General features: G+C 44.6%; 1 long non-coding RNA gene across 1 annotated transcript; it reads left to right on the top strand.

Moving 5' to 3' along the window:
• The first annotated feature begins 10,575 nt into the window (after positions 1-10,575).
• On the top strand, positions 10,576-16,219 carry LOC122234637. Its single transcript, XR_006212492.1, has 3 exons — positions 10,576-10,797; positions 14,884-14,965; positions 15,995-16,219. It is a non-coding gene; the product is annotated as an uncharacterized LOC122234637 (long non-coding RNA).
• The last annotated feature ends 3,760 nt before the right edge of the window (positions 16,220-19,979 follow it).

The raw sequence follows: 19,979 nt of genomic DNA, 5'->3' as shown, positions 1-19,979 counted from the left end.
GTCTCACCGCGCTGAAATCAAGGCATTCGCAAAGGTGTGTCCCTTCTGGAGGCCCTAGGAGAGAATCTGTGTCCTTGACTTTGCGGCTTCTAGAAGCTGTCAGTTCCTTGGCTCGTGGGCCTCTGCCATCTTTCATCTGCCAGCCATTGTATCGTTTCAACCTCTGCTTCCAGTGTCTCCCGATTTTGCTCATAAGAACCTTGGGATTACATGGGGTCATTATCCCCGATAATCCGGGATAATCTCCCCACCTTGAAACCCTTCATTTAACCACACCTGTAAAGTCCCTTTTGCCATGACCGGTAACATTTTCACAGGTCCTGGGGACTAGGATGGGAACCATTATTCCGTCTACTCTAGGCATCCAGGATGTAATAGGTGTCCCACATCGTTTTCTGTTTAACTAATTAATAATTCTTTCACTCAACATTAGACTTTATAATAAGGTAGAAATACAGATACGTTTAGGGCTGAGTAGAGCATCGTCTTTACATTAAAGAAAGCCCACAGAGGTATTGGACAGAAACTCAACGCCAGCCGTGGAGGAGAAGACAGAAAATGTTCTATAGATTTCATAGGAGAGCAAGACCACTTGTAGCTGAGAGAATACAGGAAGGCTTCCTGGGGGAAGTAGCAGTGGAGCTGGAATGTGACGATCGTGTCGAATTTGGGAATGGGAAGGGAGTGGGGACAGAAGGAGCGAGGGCATGGAGGAAGGAAAGCCTGATACAATCAATACACGTTGAATGTTATCAGATGCCAGACACTGTCGAATATTCCCTCAGGATTCCTACCCTTGCCTTCCAAACAGCAGCCCTGAGATATATACAGAATTATTCCCCCCACATTATAGGTGAAGAAACTGAAGCACAGATGGCCTGAGCAACTTACCCGATGGAAGTGATAGAATGTGATTGGAAACCCAGCTTCTCCCCCAGGAGGAAATAGTTGTGTTTGGATGAAGGGTGTCACGTATACGTAAAAGGGAGTGGAGAATAAGATCGTAAAAGGTAGGGAGAGACCAGACCATTTAAGAATTTGAGCCCCTCCACCAAAAAAAAAAAAAATAATAATAATAAAAAAAATTGAGACCCCAGTTTTGAGTTAGTGCTTCATTTAAAAGGTAATAAGCACTGGGGCAACCTGGGTGGCTCCATCGGTTAAGCGTCCGACTTTGGCTCAGGTCATGATTTCACGGTTCGTGAGTTCGAGCCCCGCGTCGGGCCGTGTGCTGACAGCTCAGAGCCTGGAGCCTGCTTCGGCTTCTGTGTCTCCCCCTCTTTCTCTCTGCCCCTCCCTGGCTCTCACCGTCTCTCTCTCAAAAATAAGTAAACATTAAAAATTTTTTTAAAAAAGTAATAAGCACTTCTACTTTTGAGGAGGTAGAGTAGCCATAATTTCTCCTACGCCTTCCGCTATATACAACCAGAAACCTAGACAGATGGACTGGATACCTTGGCTACATGAGGTCCCAATTTTTGTCTTTTTATTTTATTTTTTTTTGTTATGACGCCTCCATCCCGGGTTTGGAGCTTAAGAAGCCAGCAGCCTTCAGGCATCAAGGAGTGCAGGAAAAGAAAAGCCCCCACAAAAGCTCTCTCTCTAGTCAAAGGGCTATGAAGGGGGCAACCTAGCAAAACGGAAAACTTCCAGACAATAGCTGCTCTATGTCAGCCAGACTCCCCCGGAAAAGCCATAGCCCCACACCCATCTAAGCTGACAAAGGTTGAGTGGGGGGGTCTGCACTTCTGCCCTTGCCAGGCGGTCATGAAGACCCCTCCATGGCTGTGGTGTTCGAGGAGATCGTATTGGGAGCCTGGAATTTCAGCCCACCCAGTAGTAATGAGGAGCCCCTCATTCTTCCCAGGGTGCGGCATCAGGACTTTCGCCATTGCCCAGCAGCGAAGCCACACCCCGTGGTGTCAGTGGAGTATGCATGGGAAGTGGCCACAAGGTACAGTGACCCCTCCCAGCCAGGGAGGTACCAGCAGAGATCTAGTCCTCCCCCACTTGGGTATCCACAGAGACTTGGTGAGGAACGTGGCCTTGAGCCCCAACCCAGTAATGGGGCGGTGAGCCCCTTCCCCTGCCAGAGCCGTGTTTCAGAAATCCAGCTAATGCAGAGAGTTGAAGTAAGATTTCATGTGTCATCACCTAAACCCCAAAACATCCGGGTTTCAATACAAATCACTTGTGACCCCAAGAACAAAGAAAATGTCAACTTGGATGAAAAAAAAAAAAGGACAATCGATCAGTGCCAGCCTGAAAATGACAGAGAGGTTGGAATTCTGTCAAGAATCTTTGTCAAGATTGTAAAGTAGTCCCCCTAAAGTAGTCCTCATAAAATGCTTCAATGAGAAATTACAAATGGGCTGAAAACACATTAAGAAAGAGAAACTCTCAGAAAATAATGGAAGCTCCAAAGAAGAAGTAAATGGAAAAGACAGTAATTGAGAGAAAAAGCCCAATGAATGAACTCAGCAACAGAATGTAGAGGTCAGAAAATGGCATCAGTGAAGTGGAGGGTAGAACAAGGGGAAATACCAAATCTTAGTAACAGAGAAAACATTTAATGAAAAAAATGAGCAGGTCTTCAAGGGCTCGTGGCCTTTTAATAAAGGATCTAACTTACGGTGTCAGGGTCCCAAAAGGAGAAGAGCAAGAGACAGGGCTGAAAAAAATCAAAGAAATAATGGCCGAAAACTTCCTAAATTTGACAAAAGACATAAATGTATAGATTCAAGACGCTGAGTGAGTCCCAAAGAGGACAAATCCAAAGAACTTCACACACCAAGAAATATCACAGTCTGGATTCTGAATGTTAAACAGATCTAACTTCTGAATGTTAAAACAAGACAAAAAAAATCTCAAAAGCAACCGTAGAGAAATGCCTTCTTATTCTGTGGGGGAAAACAATTTGAATCACAGAGGATTTCTCATCGGACAAAGAGACCAGAAAAGGAAATGGCACTTTCTCTTTCAAGCTGGAAGAAAAGGGTTGTCAACTCAGAATCCCATTTAGTGAAAATGCTATTTGGGAATGAAGGAGAAATCCGGACATTCTCAGAGGAAAGAAAGCTAGGAGTGTTGTCAGCAGATTTACCTAAAAAAGAATGGCTAATGGGATTCTCTAAGTAGAAAAGAAAAAAAAAAGACAATCTTGGAACCTCAGGAAGGAAGACAGAAGGTGGCAAGAAAAAAAATATGGGTAAACATAATACATTTTCCTTCACCTCTTGAGTTTCCTAACTTATATTTGATGGTGGAAGAAAGAATTACAACACTGATGTGGTTTTCAACGTATGTGAAGGAAATACTTAAGATGACTGTATTATAAGTGGGAAAGGTAAAGAGATGTAATTAAAGGGGTTAAGGTTTCATTTGAATTTGTAATATAACACCACCAGTAGACTGTGACCATTTATGTGTATAAAAGTTAGTACCTAGAGCAGTCACTAAAAAAGCCACACAAGGGGATACTCTCAAAAGCACAAATACGTCAAAATGCAGTTTGCAAAAGACACTCGAGTAACCACAGAATACGCTTTCCGATCACAAGGGAATCAAGCTGGAAATCAGTAACAGAAAGGAAATAGGAAATTTCCAAATAATTGGAAAGGAAACAGTACAATTCTAACAAGTCGTGGGTCAAAGAGCAAGTGTCGAGAGAAATAAGAAGTAATTGAATAGAATGAGAATTAAAAGACAACACATCAAAGCTTATGGCTAAAGCAGCACCAAGAGGGAAATTTATAGCCTTATGCGTTTGGAAAAAAGAATCTCATCTAAGCTTGGAGGACAGTGGGTGTGGTTATAAAGGAGCAAATTGAGGGATTTGTACGTGATGAAAATGGTCTCTGTCTGGACTGTGACAATGTCAGCAGCCTGGTTGTTTTTATACTATTGTTTTGCAAAATTTTGCATCTGGCAGAAACGGGGCCAAGAATATATGGGATTTTCTTTGTATTATTTTGTAAAGATGTATGTGATTCTGCTATCATCTCAAAAGTTTAATTGAAGAACAGAATATAGGGGCTATCCATCATTACATTTGGCTCAGGCCAAGTGGGTTGAGGGCAGCCAACACTTCTAAGACCAAATAACCACGGGTCAGCATCAGAATGGAGCTTCTGGGATGCCTGACCTTGGATCAGCCGGGAAACCGCGGTGATCCTCAGTTTTCTTACCTCAAAAATGGGAGAGTGCTGCGAGCCTGACTTAGAGGATTCTAGGCTGTGACGAAGCAGCATAGGCTTTGTAGGCTGTAGGTCCTGGAACCCAGAAGAAGGACAGGTTACGGCTTGAATGGACTCAGGGTTGATCTGACCTGAGGTGCAAGGGGGCCTGACCTTAGGAGGTTTAGAGGGTCCCAGGGGAGAGCGCTTCATCAGAGAAGGGATCCCAGCCTCTTTGAATTATGGGGCAAAGCAGCACAGACTAGATCAGCAGGGCTGTGGGAGAGTGTGTGGAGATCAAGTCATTTTCAAGAAAGAAAAAAAAGATTTTGAATGTGAATACCCACTTAAGGGAGCTGTTCCGTTTCCAGCTGAGAAGAAAATGGCAGGTGTGCCCTTGATAGTGAATGACTGAACTCTTTGAATGGATGGCTTTAGTTCCTTGAGTACAAAGGGGGAGCAGGAGGGAAATGACTGGTTTTCTCCCAGAGGGACCAGCCTGCCTTGTGCTTCCCTCTGTCTGCAGTGTGCCAGTTCCGGATGACCCAGCCGTCACGTATGAACTTGGATCAGGCTCTAGTGAGCCATGGGCCTCCTTTCTGACCCTTGGATTTCACGGTTGTCCAGAGGGATGTACATGTGTGCCCCCATCTACGTGATACGGAAATGCATAGACTTGGAAACCGGATACACCTGCCTTAAACTGCTCCAGACGGTTCCTCCACTAACCTTTTCCATGGTAGAAAGCTGGGAGACGACAGTGTTGGTTGGGATTCACATCCCCGGTGTCCCCAGCTGGGCCCGTTGCCATGGCAATGCCCAGGTCGTGGAAGGGGAGACACGCCATGTGGATAGGCCTCACGTTCTGCACTTTCCTGCTGAGCTGATACCTTGTCATTCATGTTCCAGGGATGTTTGGGATAGAGCCAACCCAGGGACCAAACTGAAGCTAGCGGACAGGGCATCTGGAGTCAAGAAGTGAGCTCGATTCCAGTTCTGTTCTTGATCGGCTCTGGGTCCAAAGAGACATTTGCCGACCACCTTCGGGGTGCAAGGCATGTTTCAGGCGCAGGGATCACAGCAGTGAGCCAATGAGGCAAGACCTCTGTCCTCCTGGCTCTAACACTCCTAGAAAGCTATGGGGAATTCTATCATAGGTCTTGGTGCCAGCTAGTCCTTACCGCAGTGTCAACACATAGCTTAGGACCAACAATAGGTAGTGAATATGATTGTGTTGCTGGTTCTGGGCTTTTCTGACCTCAGATAGGCTTCTCGCCCTTCCTGTCCTCTGCTCCCGTGGGTAGAACAGTACACAGATGGTAACAGTCAACACGTAAATGATTAAAACGAGTCCGGATAATGGTAAATACTCTGAAGGGAGTGAGCGGTTCATTTAATCACGTATTGAGCACTTACTATGTGTCAGGAGCTTTCCTAGGTGCTGAAGATACAAAGGATGAAGAAAATAGACCCCATTCTCATAGACCCTTCATCCTAGTGGAAAAGACAGACGAGAAAAGATAAACGTATATTTTGGGAGGTGGTAAGAATCATGATTGGGCGCCTGGGTGGCTCAGTCGGTTAAGCGTCTGACTCTTGGTTTCAGCTCAGGTCATGATCTCGTGGTTTCGTGAGTTCAAGCCCCGCGTCAGGCTCTGTGCTGACGGCGTGGAGGCTGCTTGGGATTCTCTTTCTCTCTCCCTCTCTCTCTCTCTCTCTCTCTGTCCCTCACGCACTTGTGCTGTTTCTGTCTCTTTCAAAATAAAGAAATAAACCTAAAAAAAAAAAGAATCGTGGTAAAAGATAAAGCAGATGAGGTGAAAAGTTGTGTCTGTGGGTGAGTGCACTTTATTTTAGGCAGGGTGGCCAGGGAACTTCTCTTGGATAAGGTGACAGGCATTGGAGCTGCGATGTAATAACTAATCCTAAGATCAGTGTAAAGGGGGAACATGGGATTTAGCTTTCAGGTTGTCATGAGGTTAAACACGAGATGCCGAATTTGAAGGTCGGGTGCCTGGAACAGCGAAACATCGAGGGCTATTACTGTGGTTATGGCAGTGGTTGCGATGGCTCTGATGGTAGGTGCTCAGTGGTTGTGATGGTGAAAAGTCAGAATCAGTACTCCCTCCACGAGAGCCTCGAGGGAACGTCTCTGCGTAAAGAGAAGGATGAACTCGGGAAAGGAAGATCTTCAAGTTCGATGGTTTTTTTTTTTCTTTTATAGTTGTGGTAGTATCTACTGGAAGCTGAAATCTTAATTAACTCAGACAGGGGAGCGTCCCCATTTCTAGGCTTTCCAACTTGCGAGTGATGTTCTTGGGAGACGGCAGGGCTGCTGGCTGTGTTGTGTGCCTCGGGGCGGCGGAGTGAAGGAGCCGGGTCCTCCTGCAGGCGTGGGTCGCTCAGGCTGCAGGACGAGGGTAGGGTCTGAGGATGCTCCTGGCTGTAGGGTCTGAGGATGCTCCTGGCTGTCGGGTCCTCCCCGAGGGACGGGATGACGAGGCTGCCTCCATCTTGCCCATCCACTCAGCTCGGGCTCATTCTCCACAACCTGGCTCCAGCCCAGCTTATTTCATAATCGGCTCACAGCCAGGAGCCCGTGGCAAAGAGAATGCAGGCACGTGTAACTAAGACTAACGCTGAAAACATTCATGCAGGCCTTGGAGAGAGATTTCTAGCACAACGCTGGCCCTCAGTGCCCTCAGTGATCACCACTCTGAACACCTGTGTCTTACAGCTAGGAAAACGGCACCATTTATTGCCCCGGCCAAGACCTCACAGCGGGTCCACGATGAACTGTGGTTCTGAAATCGCGCCCATGTGTTCAGACCGAGGCCCACAGAAATCTCGCGGATGACAGTTTCATCAGTCTGTGTCTGGGCAGGAAATCGAAATGACTTCGAGTATTTAAGTGCGAAGGAATGTCAAGGAGGGTGTTACCTGCCCAGGAGACAGAGGTGCGGAAGCCAAGCGGGCCTAAGGTCCTCTGGATTCCAAGATTGATGGCTGTTAGCCCTTAGAGGAAGAGAATAAGAGACCACAGGCACTCTCCCAACAGGGTTAATGATATGTGTTGGGAAATACATTAAAACACTAGTTTTCTAGTAAAATCAATCTTAAGATATTTACAGAGGAGAATGATCCGTCTCTAAGGTTTATCTTTTCATTTTTTTTTTATTAAGGTATTATTTACACACATTAAATCCAACCTTTTAGGGCATAGTTCTGTGACTTTGGCACACACCTTCCCTTCCAGAATGCCATCCCTCCCCCAAATTTCTCGGCGCCCTTTTGTCCTCAGACCCCCACCCCACCCCCAGCCCCTGGAGAGTCCTGATCCATTTTCTGTCTCCGTGGTTTTGCCACTTCCAGAATAGCAGATAAACGGGATCATTTCAGGCTGCGTGTTTTCAAATATATCCATAAGTTTAAGAAATTCCGAACGGGAAACTTTGGAGGTGTGAGGTGTTTGTTGCAGACTGGGGAGGGATTTGAGCATTCTTTCCTGTCTTTAGAAGAATTAAAAAAAATTGGTTTCAATGTTTATTTACTTTCGAGAGATAGAGACACAGCATGAGCAGGGGAAGGGCAGAGAGAGAGGGAGACACAGACTCTGAAGCAGGCTCCAGGCTCTCAGCCGTCAGCACAGAGCCTGACCTGGGGCTCGAACTCATGAACGATGACATCATTACACGTTTGATCTTTGGTTTCTTGCACAGACCTCCTAAAACCCTTGGAATTTCTTAAGTGGAATTTCTGAAGAGCACTAAAGGTGTCTTTTGATATTCCTAATAAACGGCTTTCATCTACACCCGAATTTATGTTAATGAGGTGACTTTGGGATAGCACTTGTGGCTGGAGGCTGGTTGCCAGGGAAACCAACCAAAGAGTACAGGATTGGAAGTTTCAGCGCCCCCCACCCCGACTTCTGGGGAAGGGAGGGGGGCTGGAAATTGAGATCAATCACCAAGGGCCAGTTTAATCCATCATGCCTCTGCAAGGAAGCCTCCCCCCAAATCCTCCCCAAGCCCCAAATCCCAAAAGGCAGTGGTTTAAGAAGTTTCTGGGTTGGTGAACACATAGAGGTTCTGGAACAACGTAGAAGTTTTGGACTCCTTTCCCCATACCTTATTATGTGCGTCTTCCATCTGGCTATTCCTGAGTTCTACCTGTTTACTTTTTTTATTAAAAAATTTAAAAATGTTTATTTATTTTTGAAAGAGAGAGAGAGAGAGACAGAGCCTGAGCAGGGGAGGAGCAGAGAGAGAGAGGGAGAGAGAGAGAGAGAGAGAGAGGGAGGGAGACACAGAACCCAAAGCAGGATCCAGCCTCATGGGGGGCTCAAACTCACCAGCCTTGAGATCATGACCTGAGCCTAAGTCCAGCCCTTAACAGACAGCCACCCGGGCGCCCCCTGAGTTATATTCTTTTAAAATAAAACAGTGATCTAGGAAATAAGTGGTTTGCCTGAGTTCTCTGAGACATTCTTGCATCAAATCCTAGGAGGGGCGGCCGGAACCTCTGATATATAGCCGGTCAGCCAGAAGCATAGGTGACAGGCTCGACTTGGGATCGGCGTCTGAGCCCCTAACAGGACTGAGCCCTTAACCTCTGCGATCTGGTACCGTTTCCGGGTAGGGTGTGGCAATGGACTTCAACTGTAGGACACTCAGCCAGCATCCACTGAGAACTGGAGAACTGCCTGGGGCGGGAAAACGACCACATACTTGGAGTACAGAAGTGCTCAGAGTATTTAGGTAGGGTTTTCCCTTGACCGAGGGGTAGCGTGCAGGCCACGGGCTTTGAACCTTGTACTCAGAACATGGGCCCTTTTCGGAGAACCCCTTCCTGCACGTGAGCCTTTCTTCTCGGGTTTACATTGCGGGTATCCTTTATTGTCCTTCTGCCGGGCACCCTTGGCCTCTTCGGTCACCCGACGTCACTCCGGACAACCGTTCCCCCTGTGTTTCCGAAGGACTGTCCTGCCTCCGCTCCCCGGTCAGGTGCAAGGCCGGGCCTGGCCAATCAGAGCTCTGCATCCCTTTGACCGCGGGGATCTGGTCGCGCATGGGCACGTGACTCAGGCCAAGCCAATGAGGGTCCTTCCAGGAATTTTGCCGGAAACACCAGGAATAAAGGGCTTTTGTTCTGCTGGTTTCCTTAAACTGCTGGATTATAAACCAGGAGTTTGTGGCGCTGTCTGTGAATGAAATCAAGGCAAGGAAAGCGGGCTTGAAGGGAGGAGGTGGGGATTTTGTTTCCAACAGCCGGTCAGCTGAAGCCTCCGGACCTCTGTGTGTTCCAGGTACGTAAACCAACACATTCTTTGGTTATTGTTGTTTTTCTTTTGCTTAAACCAGTTTGAATTAGATTTCTTGGAACCACATTTATCCTGACTTACAGATCTGTCGATGGCGGACAGTAATCCCTAATTGTGGAGATTAAACGGAATAGCATCTGTACGCACTGATTTGCAAAGCCTCAAACATTTTAGAAATCTTAACAAATGGAACCAATTTGAAACAGCACAGAAAGCTCTTGGGAGTACTTAGGACAGGGACTGAAAGTGAGCTATGCCAGTCACCAATCAAGTGAGGAGCTGGGGTCACACCTCAGGGCGCCCCCCTCCCCCCATTTGATTGGAGAAGATGTGGTTAGGATTTTGTAAGCGTGTTCAGTATAAAAGGACTTCTACGTTCACCGGGGGGATTGAGAAATCCTTCATGGGACGCGAGAGGCATTTGGGTGTAGCGTGAAACGTGTTTGCTCGGTAACTAATGGTACCGTAGCCAGAGGTGTAACTTAATAGTGTGGCTGTAGGTGGTTTCTCGTGTTCTCAGAATCTCCGTGCTGTCGGATGTAGCAAAACTTGGCAATAACTCTTCTGCCCTACTTCGAGATTGCTCTTTGATTAAAGGAGAAAAGTGCCGTGAGAGGGCTTGGGAACAGCAAAGGATCATTACGTGGGGTTAATTACATCTGTTGGTAAATACATTACAAGAGTAGTTCACTAAGATTAATAATCATGTATTTATAGAGGAGAATGACCAGTCTCTAAGGCTTATTTTTTTATGAAGCTATAATGAACATGTGCATATATTAAATTCAACCTTAATATGTGAGCTATTTTCATAGGTTTGTACTTAACGATGATTCTAATCTTTGTAATGTAAATGGTCTGAATGGAAGGATTATGTCCTTTAAAAATGAAAAGTTTTTTTTTTATAATACCCTGTGGTAGATTAAAAAAAAAAAAAAAACTTCACATGCTTCCCTTGTCTGTTTTCATAGCCTTTGCATAGGGGACTGTGCAGTTTCTTCCAACAAGAGGGGGAGGGGTAGAATTTGTATTCCTGTTCTGGAATCCAGGCAGTTCTTATGACTTGCTTTGGCCAATAGAATGTGGCGGAAGTAATGTAATTCCAGCTCGGAGCCTACGCCAAGAGACTTTGCAACTTTTTCCCCATCTTGGATCTCTCCCTGGCATCACTGAGAGCCTAGGTTAGCCTGCTGGAGGAAAAGAGACCATTAGAGATGAACCATCTTAGCTGAGCCCATCTTAGGTCAGCAGCTCCCAGCTGACCCAGTAGCTGCCCACAGATGTCCTGCCCTGTGATCCCAGGTGAGACCCAAAGAGCCGCTCCATTCAGCTCAGCCTAGTTTGCTAATCTATGGTAACCAAAAGACTGCTGGTTTAAGCCACTACGTTTTGGGAATTTTTGTTACACAGCAAAAGCTAACCAATACCCAGTAGAGTCAGCAGCTTGTCATGTGTCTTGCATCATGTCACTTTCCAGGACAATGGTTTGAGTCTCAGCTCTGTCGTTTATGCGGGTGCGACATTGGATAAGTCATTCTTGCGGTCTCCCTCCATCTTGAAAGGAGGGCCAATAATCCAACTTGCCTCTGATGGTTGTGACAGTTAACAGGATACAACCATTGCTGAGGTGGGTGGGATGGGCTGTATTAGAGCTGATGGCCTTCCTTACAAAGTTGAGAGTTTACACGGACTATAAATGTAGATTATTAGTATTACTTAGAGTAGATATGTGACATTGGTGAAGTTAGGGGAGCAAAATTGCCAAGACCTGGAAGTGAATGGAAATCATCTTCTTGGGGCCCATTAACAGAATTTGGACCCATATTCTGGAGACCTGTAGGAAGGAGTCATGGTAGATGGTAGGGTGGACCCCTCTAAACCTGGACCCCAAAACCCTCAGGTCCTTGCATCCTCTTGTCTTCAGAGACTGTTTAGGAGGCAAAGGGAACAATAAAAGAGCCTGGGGGTAAGTCTCTGGCTGTCTGTGCCCACACATCTTCAGAAAGTTAAGGAGCAAGGACTGAGAATCTCCTCGGGAACACTGAATCAGACATGTGGGAAATTCGTTAGCATTTTGTGAATAGCCCAGCCCCAAAGGACCGCGCCCAGTCAAGAACAGTGCAACAACTTTGCAGGAATTGTGATCCATCGCATCACAAGGCGTTGACTTGGCACTAATGGGTCATCTTGTACTCGTGGGTGTGCCTCCCTAGCAAGGTAAAAGGACCCAGAGGCCTTGAAAGCACTTGAGACCTTGAGCTTGGTGTCTGAGCCTCCCCAGGCCAGTTCTTTTTAATGAGTTTTTCCAGCCCCAACAAATGTGGCTGGGAATTCAGGAAAGACCATGTAGGTCCTAGGATGCCCAATTTCCCCTGGGATCATCACTTATTACTAACGACAAGATGACTGGAGATACACATGTGGGCATTAGATACAAGCTTGGGCTCTGGAACCCAACTTCTCGGGGCAGAACTCCAGCTCTGCCATTTAGTAGCAGTATGACTTTAGGCAAGTTATTTAACTGCTCTGAGCCTATTCCCTCATCTGTAAAATTGGGATAATAATAGCAACCATAATAATAATAATAATAAGGAGGAGGAGAAGGAGGAGAGGAAGAGGAGGAGAAAGAAGAAGAGAAAGAAGGAGAAGGGGGAGGAGGGGGAGGGAGAGGCATAGAGTGCTTTACAGATATCTAGGAGTGCAATGAGGGAGGTAGACAGAGAAATGGGATCCAGCAAAACTTGCTTGACAGATGATCAGGGACGGTCTTTAGCTGAGAGCAGAGTCCTAAGGAGCTGACCCTGGAGATGCGGAGAAAAGAGGGATCAAGACAGATGGGAGGAGACACTGAGCCACAGGGGACCTCAATATTCTCAAAGGAAAAAAAGGAAAAACCACATGAATGGAAGTTTAGCAAGAGAAGAGCCGAAGAGTCATGGGTGTCAAGAAGGGGGCAGTGGAATTTGTGACAACGTGGGTGGACCCAGAGGACATTATGCTAAGGGAAATAAGCCAGACGTGGAAGCACAAGTCCTGCATGATCTCATTTATAGAACAATGTTAGAGGGATGCCTGAGTGGCTCAGTTGGTTAAGTGTTGCTTAACTCTTAATTTTGGCTCAGGTCATTGATCTCATGGTTTGTGAGATTGAGCCCCCCGTCAGGCTCAGCACAGAGCGTAGATCCTGCTTGGGATTCTCTCTCTGCTCCTCCCCTGCACCTCTCTCTCTCTCTCTCTCTCTCTCTCTCTCAAAATAAATAAATAAACATTAAACAAAAGCTAGAATCATCAGAGAGCAGAATAGTGGTTCCCAGAGGCTGGAAGGCTTGCAGAATGGGAGGTGAAGGTCGAATGTTACAGGGTTTCAGTTACGCAAGGTGAATAAATTCCAGAGATCTGCACACAGCCCAGTACTTACAGTAAACAGTACTGCATTGTGTACTTAAAGTTTCCTGAGAGGGTATGTTAAGTGTTCTTACCTACGTGCCCGCGCACGAGAACAGAAACAGTAATGATAATGACCATAATGAGAAAGAAGGTGGGAGGGAGCTAGGGGAGGAGACGGCTGTGTTTGCAGCATTGATGGTGGGGATGCTGTCCCAGGGGTACAGTTACCCCCAAACTCTGCGTTGTGTTCATTACATAGGTGCTGCTTTCACATGTCAATCATACCTCAATAACGTCGGGGGTGGGGTTGGGGGAGAAGCAAAGCCAGAACTAGGCACGGGGCTGGCTGTTCATGGAGGCTGTGACAAAAATCTAAGAATAAAAAAGAAGTCACAGGTGAATCAGTTTTTTACATGCATGGGTTGGACATATATCCTCACTTTGTGTGTACTTTTTACTTCACTTAGCTATGTTTTAGTGGGTTTAAGAGAAGCTAAATAACCTTGGCACAGACATATGGTTTTCTGCTCTTGGCCCTTGACTCTGTACCTCCGACCCCTGTTCAGCTCTCTACCTCGTGTATGAATGATTCCCTTAGGTCCACCTGGATTTTATGGCCGTTTTGGATCTCTACGTCCCGTGTTCTCTCTCACTTCTGGACGATTTCATATTTGGACACCGGAAACCATACGCCAGAACCCGGAAGAGCTAGTGTTAGAAATGCTAACCCCTCCCCTCCCCAGATCCTGTTCTAACGTTGGTTCCTAGCAACTTCCCACCTATTGGTGCTTTGGGGGTCCAAGAAAGACATATTTAGCACATTAATAAAGCCCTTCAGATATAAGGAGAGCTTTTTGGTATATTGTATAATAAGAACATACAGATGACCCAGGGACACTGATATCAGTGTTGTTCAAGCAAAGGGTTGATGACATCCGTAAAGAATGAGTGTTGGTGTGTGTGTGTGTGTGTGCACCCCATGTGCGTGCATCATGGCCATGTCACGGGCTGTGAGGAAAACTGGAACAAATCGTGTCCACTTTCTGAGCCTCAGTTACGCATTTGTAAAAAGGAATGGAGAATTGAATCCCGATATTCTAGCCACAGATACGTAGGCACTGTTCCACTGTATGCTCATGGACCTTTCCTACCTTCACGTATATTTTTACCTCTGTGTAAACCCAATGTGTTGGGTACCCTTACTATTCCCATTTTCGAAACGGTGATGTTGAGGATTCAGAGGGTCAGCTTTTCTCAGCCACAGTCACAAAGTTAGGAAGCAGCTGAAGTGGAATTCAAGCCTGGAGCGTCCTACCCCAGAGCCTCTGTTTGTAACGTACGGGAACGGTGTTTGGTGCATAGTATGGGCTTACTGTTTTTGAGAACTTTTCTTCCCATGTCCAAAGGGAATTTGAGTTACTCGTGCAGAATGACTTCTGTGGACCGACTGCAAGGATAAAGGCTTACTTTTGTTGACTCCTTGCCCTTTCTTATGGCAGCCCTTAGACATTGGGGATATATATACATATACATCCCCTGTATACACTGTTTCTGTATGTGTGTGTGTGTGTGTGTGTGTGTGTGTGTGTGTGTATGAAGGAAGGAACGAAAAGAAAGGAAAAGAAAAGAAAAATGAAAACAAAAGAAGAGAAAAGTTGAAGAATGTCATCAGTAGTTTGACGGAGATTGGGGTGCCTCTGTGCAGCTGGATGTGGTTGAACCGGACAGGATGTTAGAGACTCCTCTAGGTCATGGCTAGGCTGTGTAGGAAGAACAAACAGACGTTCTTTTTGCATCTCAACAGTCCTACCAGGACAGCCACAATGCCAGTGATAGCATTCACAGATTCTATACTAGGCTCACCACTTCCGTCCCGACCTTCCCACTCCATCAGGATCAACCAGATTCCTTTTGGCAGCCCGCCTCTCAAATGGTTATTTCAGATGTGGGATGCTTATCATCCTCTGAGACCCAAACACAGGAATTGTTTTCCTCTTTCAGCTACACCGCCTTGTTTTGGGAGACTGGTTTGATAATGCAGAACTTTATTTCCTTCTGGCCAAGTCCTGCTCATCAGTGCAAAGTCAGTCTTTGATTTGTGGTATCTTTTTGGTTATAACATATTCGTATCTAAACACTGCCTGTTAGTATGAAGATAGCTTAAGTCATTTAGAAAGAAAGGGAGGAAGGGAAGAAGGAAGGAAGGAAGGAAGGAAGGAAGGAAGGAAGGAAGGAAGGGAGGGAGGAAGGAAGGGAGGGAGGAAGGAAAGAAGGAAGGGAGGAAGGAAGGAAGGAAAGAAGGAAGAGAGGAAGGAAGGAAAAAAGGGAGGGAGGAAGAGGGAAGGAAGGAAGGGAGGAAGGAAGAAAGGGAGTAGGGAAGGAAAGAAGGAAGGAAGGAAGGGAGGGAGGGAGGAAGGAAAGAAGGAAGAGAGGAAGGAAGGAAAAGAGGGAGGGAGGAAGAGGGAAGAAAGGAAGGGAGGAAGAAAGAAAGGGAGGAGGGAAGGAAAGAAGGAAGGAAAGAGGGAAGGAAGGAAGGAAGGAAGGAAGGAAGGAAGGGAGGAAGGAAGGAAGGAAGGGAGGAAGGAAGGGAGGAAGGAAAGAAGGAAAGAAGGAAGGAAGGAAAGAAGGAAGAGAGGAAGGAAGGAAAAAAGGGAGGGAGGAAGAGGGAAGGAAGGAAGGGAGGAAGAAAGAAAGGGAGGAGGGAAGGAAAGAAGGAAGCAAAGAGGGAAGGGAGGAAGGAAAGAAGGAAGAGAGGAAGGAAGGAAAAAAGGGAGGGAGGAAGAGGGAAGGAAGGGAGGAAGGAAGGAAGGAAGGAAGAGAGAGAGAGAGAGAGAGAAAGAAAGAGAAAAGAGAGAAAGAAAATCTCCAGAGGAAGATTCCTATGAACTTGCTTTATCTTTCCCATCTCAACGTCAGATATCTTCAACATATTTACTCAGTTCAGCAAAATGCTAAAAGTGAGTTCAGAGTTCTAGTTAAAAAAAAGTCCTCATAGCTCCCCCCACCTTTTTATTGAAGTCCCTTAAAAGCATTAGAAGAGACGCAACATTTCAGGGACACTAGAAGCTAAGAACATTATTTATTTATTTATTTATGTCTCCCTCTTGCCCAGAAAGGACCCCGATGGCTTCCAGTTGTGACACACAACACCACAAAGTGGCACAGTGAATGTTAATAGAAAAACGAGACAGGAGAGTCAACAGAACTTGGGGTCAGGCTAGAATGCACACCACCATGACCTGCCTGCCAGAGAAAGAAGCCGATATCTGACTTTGAGTTTCCTCAGGAATTTTTTTACTATTTTTCCATTACTCACAATGCCTATGAAATAAAAACAAGCCAGATTTTCAGGAGGAGTGAAATGTTCTTGGCACAGAGATCAGATTGGAATGTATCTCTGAGATCCTCATGAAGAAGATACTTGTAATATAAAGAACAACCCTTTTTTTTTTGTTCACTGGCTGTTAATAATGAATGTCTTCAGGGTTTGAAGTTATCCCACCAATGCATAATTCTGAAAATTTGTTTCCCCAGGCATCTGCACAGCATTATCAAGCTTCCTAGTAGTCTAGTGATGTAGCTTTGTCCAGAGATACAGCTTGAAATTTCCAAATTCATGGATTGTACCTTTTGGGGAACCTTCTGTATAGAGTTTTTCTTAATTGGTGTTCCGGTTAATGACAGAGTTGAGTTCAAAAGCATATCCTGTGGCATGAAAAAAAAATAGTATAGCTCCTTTTTTTAAAAAAAAAAAACTAGTTGAAATCAACCTGCTGTGATTTAACAGAGTAATATCCAAGACTGGGGAGTGGGTAGCATCCTTTTGTGGATTCAGAGATGGAGAGGGACCTAACAAGGATACGTTTCTGACTATAAGGGTGCCCAGCAGAGTAGAGAAGGTACAGGAATCTGTGTAAAGATTTTCTTTGTTTTGTTTTGTTTTGTTTTTCCCTCTGAAGTGGGGGGTGAGGTTCTCCACGGAGCTGACGGCCGAACACAGAGGGGATAAGATGCGGTCAGGACTTGGTTGGCATGGGCATGATTTGAAAGTTGAGAGATATTTCTTAGTGAAATTAAACAAGGCAAGTTGGATCATAGTGGTTACCCTCTTCACCAAATCGTGAGGTTCACAATCAGAAAACTTTAATGCCCGCAGCGATCCAAGTTTAAGGACCGTTAGTATATAAAGGGATTTCAAAGAAATGATTAAATCTGCAGGGCATTAAAGAACAGGTTGGGAAAGTCTGACCAAGTGGTGAAAGTAGGAAGGAAGGCACGTGACAGTGCAGGAGATAAAAAGCTTTAGGACAACGGAGAGGGACCTAGAGACTGGACATTCAGTGACAATGAAGGGGGTGGTGTTGAAACGGGTTTCAAATGGGACACGTGGGTGACTCGGTCGGTCGAGCATCTGACTCTGGATCTTGGCTCAGGTCATGATCTCACAGTCTGTGAGATTGAGTCCCGAGTTGGGCTCTGCTCTGATAGCACGGAACCTGCTTCGGATTCTCTCTGCTTTTCTCTCAGCCCCTCCCCTGCCCGTGCTGTCTCTCTCCAAATAAATACGTAAACATTAAAAAATTGAGCAAAGAGGGATTTCTAATAAGAGGTTGTACTCAAAATTGATGTGCCACCTCAAAAAATTCAGGTGAATTAACGCTGACGAAAGTTTGCTGTGTATAAAGCTGTATGCATTACAGATTGTCATTCATTATGATGGTATCTGGAATGAAGGTGATGTAGGTGATGGTGATGATGGCGGTGGCCTTGATGATGGTGGGGGTGGTAGGACTGTGATGTTTGTGTTATGATTAAGCTCTTCTTGGTGGCTGGGGAGACAGTAACATTCCCTCAACTGTTTTGTGCCTCCATATTTGTACATGTTTTCCCCCTCCTCCTGGATTCTTCTTGCTATGTCTGGAGAATGCCTTGCCCACCATCTTCTTGTCTCCAGCTTTACTGTCATTTCTGGGTCTAAGGCCCCATGTGAACCACTGCAAGTTCCCAACAGAGCTCTCTCCCCCTAATCTTGACTTTCCTTTCTTTCTTTTGTTCACCTTCATCTACCTCCCATCCTGAATGCCTTCGCCACTTGGCAGCAAAATGATCATGCAAGAGTATACGTCATGTTTTGGTTCTTGGCGGCCTAAATCCCTTCGTCTAGGAAAAATATACTCAAAGCCAACTGCTTAGCAAACCCTACAAAGCCCTTCACGATGGGGCCCCGTTCTTTCTACAACCTCGTTTTATGCCACTTTGCCCTTGACTGCTGAGCTCTAGTGGTCATAGAGAGAACAGCCACAGTGTTACCCCTTCAGATTTCTGAACAATCCAAGTGTTTAGCAGCTCAGGGACCTTTCAGAATAGTGACTTTTCTCTTCTCACTGCTGTAGCATACTCATATATACTGTATATACTCATGATTATACATACATACATATATATACACATATACATGTATACACATACATATATGTATGTATATGTATATATATAATATATACGTATATATATTATTATATATAGGTATATATAATATATATACCTATATATTTTATATACGTATATATATAATATAATATATATTATACGTATATATATATATCTATATATATAATATATATATTATATATATACGTGTATATGTATATACGTATATATAATACATATACATTATATATACGTATATAATTATATATACATTATATATACGTATATATAATATATATATAATTATATATATAATATTTATATAATAATACGTATAATATATAATATATACGTATATATATTATACGTATATATACGTTTATATATATACATATATATATTATACGTATATATATATGTATATATACGTATATATATTACACGTATAATATATATTATACATATATATACATGTATATAATATATATACGTATATATGTAATATATACGTATATATATTATATATAATATACGTATATATGTATTATATACGTATATATAATATATATACATATATATGTGTATATATATAAAATGAATGGGCAGAGTAACAAAGGAAAACAAATATCCCTCATTAATGTATCACCAGTATGTTTCATATCATCTCTATTATTGTATTTATGACAGTTGATTGTAATTCTGTGTGTCTATATCTGTCTCTCCACTAGAAGATCAGCTTCTTCAGGGCTGGGACCATGCCTGACTTATTTCCATTTCTTCAGAACTGAGGGCAGTGTCATAGGAATAGTATGTATCTATAAATACCTGAAAAGTAGTGAAAGCCAGTGTAGTTGTGGGATCAGTGGCCCATGAGATCAGGATGTCACGCGAAGGATCGACGGGGTCATCGTTAAAGATGCTAAGAAGCAACAAGGCAACTCAAGTGGAGGCAACTAACATGGAAATGAACTTTTATTCTTGAGTTGATGAATCCACTTGTATTTACCCCAGATATAAGCATCCTCTGTCTTCCTTGACACTATCTTGTGTATCCTTGTCGGTCTGTTTGAAACTGTCCTTTCCAGAGTGTCTCTGAAGCCAAGGGACAGGCAGAGAAATGACATTTTCTTTGCCAAGATCAATTTGAAGGCCTCAGCAGGATCTCACATTAATCACCTTCTTAGAGGCTCTCTCTTTCTGCTGCTCAGAAAGACTGTTGTCAAAGGCAAAGGGGCCAGGAACTTCATTGATTCCTTTCCCACAGTATCTGAATAGGTCCCCTTTATCTAACTAAACAGGTGTATTGTCAAATATCCCTGTATTCAAACCCTAGTACTTTGAACAGCATGTGGTTCCCTTGACCCAGAACAACAAAAGCATGCAAATCTTGTCTCCAAGCTCATGGAGATAAAGCCAAGGTCACACACTCATTCCCCCATATGGGCCAATTAGCTTTCCTCTATTCACTGGACCAAAGGAGTCCCCATGGCTGACTGTCTACTATGGGAAAAGCCTTGTGATAATCACAGAGAATGAAGAGATGAATGGCGTCGTCTTTTCCTTGGAAAATGTAACAATATATTGGCGTGGCAGAGAAATGAATAAACCATCATAGTAAAAAGCATTAAGGGCTCTGATAGAAGGAAGATATACAAGGGGATCTGAAA

Source organism: Panthera tigris, chromosome E3 (assembly GCF_018350195.1).
Source record: "Panthera tigris isolate Pti1 chromosome E3, P.tigris_Pti1_mat1.1, whole genome shotgun sequence".
Taxonomy (NCBI): Eukaryota; Metazoa; Chordata; class Mammalia; order Carnivora; family Felidae; genus Panthera; species Panthera tigris.
The sequence above is the reverse complement of the archived record's forward strand: the minus strand, read 5'-3'. Positions and strand labels throughout refer to the sequence as shown.